The sequence below is a fragment of the Octopus sinensis genome, unplaced genomic scaffold (genome assembly GCF_006345805.1).
Source record: "Octopus sinensis unplaced genomic scaffold, ASM634580v1 Contig09810, whole genome shotgun sequence".
Taxonomy (NCBI): Eukaryota; Metazoa; Mollusca; class Cephalopoda; order Octopoda; family Octopodidae; genus Octopus; species Octopus sinensis.
The window spans coordinates 11,204-20,000 of record NW_021831951.1 but is presented as its reverse complement, the minus strand read 5'-3'; the positions used below and the strand labels follow the sequence as shown (position 1 = coordinate 20,000).

Here is an 8,797-nt window from a genome sequence, read left to right as displayed (position 1 = left end):
TTATTATTATTATTATTATTATTAAGGTGATGAGCTGGCAAAATCTTTAGCGCGCCGGGCGAAATGCTTAGCGGTATTTCACCAGTCAGTACATTCTGAGATCAAATTCTGCCGAGATCGACTTTGCCTTTCATCTTTTCGAGGTCGATAAAATAAGTACCAGTTGAACAGTAGAGTCGATATAATCGACTCAGACCCTCCTACGAACTTGCTGGCCTTGTGCAAAATTTGAAACAAATATTAATTATTAGAGCTCTTCATAATTTATTCGTCTCGTCCTTTTTGTTTTGTTTTGTTTTTTGTTTTTGTTTTTTGTTTTTCATGCATAAATGGCTACAAGAAACTTCTCGAACTTTCTACTTCCTCTGTCTACTTTCCAGTGATCCTTCGCAGCTTTGTAGGTCGGAAAGTTTTGTCGTATTTCAAGACGGACAAGAAATGAATGCTTATTTGATCTTAATTGATATATTTAATCAAGATAATAATCCCATCTATTTGATAAATTCTTTATCCCTTGGGCGTAAAATTCTTCAAGTTTCCAAGAAAGAAATACTCAATGTCATTTTTTAAATAATATACTGCAATCCCTCTAAATGTTATTGCAGTGTACGGAAGAGATGAGTCAGGTGAAGCAAGGACAAGACAATAAGGAGATAAAACTTCTCAATTTTCCTGAGTGATTTGGACACAGGAAAGATTTGAAAGCAAGTCTACTCTACAATTAAAAGTAGAGAGCAACTCATTAATTAATCATCATCATTGTTCGATCGTAGTCGAGACAATGGAATTTACCGTGCCACGCCAGACCTCACGATCCATCATAGCATTACGGAGGTCCTGTTGCTGGATGCCTGTATCCCTGGAGATTACATCAGGGTAGGAGAGTGTGCTCCCTCTGGTGTCGCGAGCAGATGGCTTCCAGAGGAGAAGAGTAGAAATTACCTCGTTTTCAGCTCTACAACAATGTCCAGCAAACAGATGATGAAGCAATCAGATGATGAAGGACATACTGACCGAATTTAGATACTTTCCTTGGTTCATGGATGTGTTTGATGATTGACTTGAATTGGATTCTTTTGCTAATTTTCCAGCAGCTTGCTTTGAATTTTCATCAACTACGGTTTTTCAGAATATTGACAGAACTTGGTCGTCCACATCGAAGGAAAACTGAGATAGGATGAACGACAAAGCCTCGGCGGGATTTGAACTCAAATGTAAAGCCGGAAGAAACGCCGCTAAACACTTTTGTCCGTTGTACTTACTATTCTGGAATCTCACCGCCTTTATGTGTGCGTGTGTGTGTGTGTACATGGGTGGTATGATATATTTATGTATCTGTATATATATATATACTCTCTTTACTTGTTTCAGTCATTTGACTGCGGCCATGCTGGAGCACCGCATTTAGTCGATCAAATCGACCCCGGAACTTATTCTTTGTAAGTCCAGTACTTATTCTATCGGTCTCTTTTGCCGAACCGCTAAGTGGCGGGGACGTAGACACACCAGCATCGGTTGTCAAGCAATGCTAGGGGGACAAACACAGACACCAAACACACATATATATATATATACATATATACGACAGGCTTCTTTCAGTTTCCGTCTACCAAATCACTCACAAGGCATTGGTCGGCCCGGGGCTATAGCAGAAGACACTTGCCCAAGATGCCACGCAGTGGGACTGAACCCGCAACCATGTGGTTGGTTAGCAAGCTACTTACCACACAGCCACTCCTTATATAAATTAAATGGAGACAAGAAGTGGAACGAACCGACAAATCGAAACGAACCTGACACGAGGCGCTGTCAGACAATAATATGATAAATAAAAATATATGCATACATTATATATATATATATATATATTATATATATATATATATTATATATATATATATATATATATACACATCTACTATAGCTTTGGGCCGACCAAAACCTTTTGAGCAGAATTGGTAGATGGAAACTGAAAGAAGCCCGTCGTATATATATATATAAATATATATGTGTGTGTGGTGTGTATGTGTGTGTGTGTGTGTGTGTGTGTGTGTGTGTGTGTGTGTCTGTGTGTGATCTGTTTTTGTCCCCCAACATCGCTTGACAACTGGTGTTGGTGTGTTTATGTCCCCGTAACTTAGCGGTTCGGCAAAAGAGACCGGTAGAATAAGTACTAAGCTTACAAAGAATAAGTCCTTGGATCGATTTGTTCGACTAAAGGCGGTGCTCCAGCATGGCTGCAGTCAAATGACTGAAACAAATAAAAGAATATATATATATATATTATATATATATGTAATATATACATGTATATACACACACATGCTCACACACACAAATATATATGTAAACGTGTTCGTGCGTTGTGTGTATGTATGTATGTATGTATGTATGTATGTAAATAGATTAGTACTAGTCTCGCCTTAGAAAACTTTTTCCATTTCGGTAACAAGGAAGGCTGGTATGTTAGAGAGATACACATCTCGATTCCTTCTTAAAGTCTCCGGGGAAACTTTAGTCACATTTCGTAATCCTTTGGGGAGTGACTTACACAGCAGCAGAGGGCCTTTAAATGCCACAGTATTGCATTATAGGTTAACAATAGCGAAGCTTTGGGAGGGGAATGTTGAGGTCTTAGGGCACCTCCCATTTCTCTCAGAATTTCAGAACAAGATATCATATATGCGTCTGCAAATATGTGATTGCGTGTGTGTGTGTGTGTGTATGTGTGTGTGTGTGTGTGTGGTTGTGTGTGGAGAGACAGAGAGACAGAGAAAGAGAGAGAGAGAGATTTTGCTGGCCTTGTGTCAAAATTTTAAAGTATTATGGGTTTTTTTCAGTTTGGCTGGCAGCATTTTAAAAAGTTATATTTAACAAAAAATTTTTAATTTGGCACAGTCATATACTTTTTCAAGCTGAATTACTGGAATTATTTAACTTTTTTCCAGAAAAATGTCTTCGAAAAGTTATAGAGGTTTGAACTCTGATAATTTTCACCCTGACAGGAAACCGGATTTGGAAACTGTCGTTTTGAGCTTGACTGCACATTTTGTCGTCAACATCCTGAAAATCACGTGTTGTAAATATTTTTAAACAACACGTATTTTATAGTTTGAAGCATTCAATACTCATTTAATGCAATAGCACGATTTATCCAAAAAAACGTTATTTAGCTGTTAGTTTTAGCACACCTTACAACCGCCTCAATGACAAAAAGAAACGAGTAAACGTAGTTTTAAGCATTCAATATGCATTTAATGCAAATGCGATGAACATGTTACAAATTAAATAATTTTTAAAATCAAAGATTTTGTTGACCAGTTCATAAATTCACATGCTCAATTGTCAACAGATAGATAAAACAAGTGGTTTCAATATATTTGTCAACAAAGGCAGCGAGCTGGCAGAAACGTTAGCACGCCGGGAGAAATGTTTCTGGGTTCAAATTCCGCCGAGCTCGACTTTGCCTTTCATCTTTTCAGGATCGATTAAATAAGTACCAGTTACGCACTGGTGTCGATATAATCGACTTAATCCCTTTGTCTGTCCTTTTTGTCCCCTCTATGTTTAGCCCCCTGCGGGCAATAAAGGAATAAATATATTTGTCAACACGTGCTTTCTCGCACACAAAAGGATTCTCCTGTTCCGCTTCTTACTATCGAAGCAGGCATGAATGTGTCTGTGGCTTACGGTTGGCTAAAATTACCAAAATTTTCAAACTTTTATTATTGCTAATAACTCCTTATATATTGATTTATGGCAAAAATGATTTTCATGCCATTGATTAGCCAATAAAATCACTACACTGAATATAAAATCAATTTGAACAGAATTGATGCTGGCAGTCAAACTGACTAGATCCGAATTATGGGTCTACCCAGTCAGAACCTACCGACCTGGGGCTAAATAATAACAGCTATAAGTACTCTGTATTCATAGAAAATCCCGAACTTCCCACCTGCCTACGGCATTCGTAACTGTTAGTTTACAGGGACTTAAATACTGTGACCCAGGCCGCCTTCTGGCGCGTCGTACGTCGTACGACTGATCTATATCAACAGTGGCAGCGGCCATTTGCAAGCAGTTTGTTTAATCGTGATGTGTTTGTATACACTTGTGAGTAAACCATTTTGTTAGTGTTTGACTGGTGAAGAGAGAGGTGAAGGTTTTAGTGGGTGGTATGAGATGTATGATGCTCCGTTGTGTGGTGGTGTGTGTGTGTGTGTGTGTCTGTGTGTGTGTGTGTGTGTCTGTGTGTGTGTGTGTGTGTAGTGAACTGTCCTGTTCTTATGTGGTGGTCGGTCGAGATAACATAATGACAAACAACACACTGTCACTGAACATTCACCAGATCGACCGGTGACAGGTAGCTATAGTTTTTTGGTATGTGCTAGCAAGTGTGCGTGTGTTGTGTGTGTGTGTGTGTGTGTGTGTGTGTGTGTGTGTGTGTGCATGTGTGTGTGTGTGTTTATCTTTCTGTCTGTTTATTTCGTTCATTCTCCCTCGCAGTCTTCCATCTCTATATATATCTCCTATCTTTTACCCTGTGTGTATGTGTGTGTATATACGTATACATGCTTATGTGCTTAAGTAAGCAGTACACAAACCTGAACACACACATGAGATGAACAATATAGATAAATAGAGAGAGAGAGAGAGAGAGAGAGAGAGGTACAGAGATAATCAGTCACGTGAATACATACATAGAAATATGCACACGAGTATATGTGCGTGTATGCGCGTGTATGTCATCCGGGACGAACACACACATATGTATGGGTGTATGCTTGTGTGTGCATGTGTGTGTGTGTGCGCGCATGTACCTGGAAGTTCCTTCCAGAGTCTTCTAGATTCATATTACAGGAATCTTTCCAGATTTTGTTCCATCGTTCCATGGAGTAGGGCCTTAACTTCTTGAATCTGTCCCAGTAGCTAATCTGTTGCATTAAGATAATCTTCCGTGTGTAGCTTTATTGGATTGCTCCGAATTCCGTTCTGCCATTAATTTTACACTAATGGCGGCCATAGTTGAGAGCAATAGTTAAAACAGCATAGGAAAAATGTCTACCAAAGACCACTCATGGTTTCTTACTCTCTTATTCTGAAGGTTCTAAAAATCCATCCGTCCAGCCGCCTGCATTTCATTGCCAACTTAGTAATATGCACACGGAAAGATGCCTCGTTCCTCACGTCAATGTCCAAGTCACACACAGATTGTGATTCTGGTACAACAATCTCTCTGGCGAGCAGGCAGAATCGTTAGCACGACGGGCGAAATGCTCAGCGGTATTTCGTCTGCCGTAACGTTCTGAGTTCAAATTCCGCCGGGGTCGACTTTGCCTTTCATCCTTTCGTGGTCGATTAAATAAGTACCAGTTACGCACTGGGGTCGATATAATCAACTTAATCTCTTTGTCTGTCCTTGTTTGTCCCCTCTATGTTTAGCCCCGTGTGGGCAATAAAGAAATAAAATCTCTCCTGGTTCACTAAATTTTGTCTGCGTTTTATTCAGCATCGCCCGCTGATAGCAGAGGTCTTGGAATTTTCAGAATCCAACTGCTTGTTATTGACCTTCACCGATTTGTATATTGCATCTAACCCTTGTTGCAGTTGCATGTATCATCGCTAAGAATTTTGTATCGTCTTTATAGCCTGAAGGTGGCTGTCTGTGAGACGGAGGACATGAATGAGAGGTTCATTATGAACAACAGTGGCCACAAGATAATCCTCGTGGGACAGCATTCGGTTTGTATGTCTGTGTGTGTATGTGGGGATGAGGGTATTGTCTGTGTCTTTTTTTGCTAACTTATACTAAAAACAATTTCACATCGAACTGAAGAATTATTTAATACCTTTTCGAAGAGAACATCTTTATTAAACTTTATACAAAGAAAAGGTTGAAGCGACTTTCACTCTTGCCCACCTCCTTTAGACTCTCTCTCTCCCTCTCTCTCTCCCTCTCTCACTCACTATATATATGTGCATGTGTGTGTGTATATATACGTATAGTCACACACACGTACACACACACACTTACACACACACACACACACACACACACACACACACATATATATATATATATGTATAAATATATACAATGAGTGCATGATATATGTTTAAATGTATATATATACCCGTGCGTATGTGTGTGCGTGTATAAGTATATATATTATGTATGTATATATTAATATATATTATGTATATGTATATAGATATATATATATGTATATATATGTGTATGTACATATATATGTATGTATATATATGTATGTATATATATATGCACAAATATATATTTATATATATAATTATATATATGGCATATGTATAAGTATGTATATAGAGAGAGAGACAGAGACAGATGCATACACGCATACGTACATACATACATACATACATACATACATACATACATACATACATACGTAATACATACATACATACATAATACATACATACATGCAAAGGTACATACATAAAGGAAGCAGGGAAAGGTGGGGAAGGTGGAATTGGTTTGAAAAGATATGGACGGACAAGAAGCATTCAAACATGCTGACAGTTATTCTATCCAAGTGTACAGCATCACGGGTCAAACGTTGACCCACACCCCTACCGCCACCCCTTGATGTTCATTCTTCCTAAGATATCCTTGTGTACATTAAAGTTAAACTCTGCATATGTAGTGGGTGGGATTATTAGTTAGAGATGGGGGGAGGGGTTACACAGATTTCTTCAAAGCAGACGTTGGTGTCAGGGAAGTGGTGTGTGTGTGTGTGTGTGCATGTGTGTGCAAGGGGTGGTGTTTCTTTTCAAGTTTTCTATGCATATACACACGCACACACATTTACACACAGATTTACATGCAATTGTACACACACACACAGCTGCACCAGCATACATGCGCAGCACATTTCTCTCGTTTTCTCTCTCTCTCTCCAACTCATGCACACACACACATACAGACATACTTACACTTATATATGTACGTGTATGTGGCTGCATATCTCAATGTGTGCATATCTATGTCAGTTTCATGGCATAACATGCAGGTACTGTACATATAAGCATATATACCCGAACTATACAACATATATATGTATGTATGTATGTATGTATGTATGTATGTATGTATGTATGTATGTTATATATGTATATATAATATATATATATATATATATTATATATATATATATTATATATATATATATATATATATATATATATATATGTATGTATGTATAATATGTATATATATAATATGATATAATATGAAAACGTGTGGCCTAGTAAGTAGTAGAGGTTTCGATCCCCTGGCCGGGCGGCATGTTGTTTTGTTGAGCAAAACACTTCATTTCACGTTGGTCCAGTCCACTCAGCTGTAAACGAGTAACTCTGTGATGGAAAAGCCTTCTGACCAGGGCGAATGTTGGCTTGCTCGCCTGGCCAGCGGGAGAGAATTATTCGGAAGATAAAACAATACGACGCGCATTTTCACCAGCGATGTATAACAACATCTGATAGTCTGGTCAATACCGTGACACAGATATGTGTGCGTGCGTGCGTGTGTGTGTATACATATATACATATATGTATACAGGTATATATGTGTATATGCATACATATATAAAATTATATTTTACCTTTTTCTTGCTTCAGTCATTGGACAGAGGTCATGAAGTGGCATCTGGACAGAGGTCATGAAGGGGTTTTGTGGAACCCAGTTCTTATTCTTTAAGCTTTGCACATATTCTGTCGGGTTAATTTGCCAAACTGCTAATTTACAAGAGAGTAAACAAACCAACACTGGTTTTTTAAGCGACACACACACACACATATACAGTTTCCATCTCCCAAATTCGTTCACAACGCACTACTTGATTTCATGCTTTCTGATGTTTGTGAAGCAGTTACATTTCTTTGTGTATCTATTAGTTTCGTTCTGTCAACATCCATTGGTCATTCATAGATTAACGACTATGATTTATCAACGTGGATTTCTTTTGATGCCTGCACTGCACCATGATCTCACTTCTTTTAGTGAATAGGCGTACTCGTTGCGCTATGATAGAAAACACATACAACCACCACCACTACCATCACTATAGCAACTCTCACCACTATCACAACCACCAACACCACCACCACCAGTACCATCATTACCATCACTGTCACGATCACCATTACCAGCACTACTACAACTACCACCAGTGACATAGGCGCTAGCATGACAACCATTACCACAACCGCCACCATCACCACGAATAATACCACCAACACCTACCTATACTGTTATTACTTAGAGCATCTCGAGCCCAAAAGAGGGTCTCTATGTAGATGCTCAACATGCTGGGAATAGCAGCCAAAACTCCCTCAAATTACACGGCTTCTGATAAATTTGATAATATATTCTTACATACACTATTACTACGGCACTCTGTCGGTTGCAACGACGAGGATTCCAGTTGATCCGATCAACGGAACAGCCTGCTCGTGAAATTAACGTGCAAGTGGCTGAGTACTCCACAGACACGTGGTACACTTAACGTAGTTCTCGGGGGAGATTCAGCGTGACACAGTGTGTGACAAGCCTGGCCCTTTGAAATACAGGTACAACAGAAACTGGAAGAAAGAGTGAGAGAAAGTTGTGATGAAAGAGTACAGTAGGGTTCGCCACCACCTCCTGCCAGAGCCTCATGGAGCTTTTAAGTATTTTCGCTCAATAAACACTCACAACGCCCGGTCTGGGAATCGAAACCGCGATCCTATGACCGCAAGTTCGCTGCCCTAACCACTG

At 39.1% G+C, this 8,797-nt stretch overlaps 1 long non-coding RNA gene across 1 annotated transcript in view; it reads right to left on the bottom strand.

The window, feature by feature from the left end:
• Positions 1–8,584, bottom strand: part of LOC118761161 — a 16,991-nt gene extending 8,407 nt beyond the window's left edge. The window contains exon 1 of the long non-coding RNA XR_004997184.1: positions 8,423–8,584. This is a non-coding gene — a long non-coding RNA (uncharacterized LOC118761161). The remainder of the gene's footprint in view (positions 1–8,422) is intronic.
• Positions 8,585–8,797: the final 213 nt, after the last annotated feature.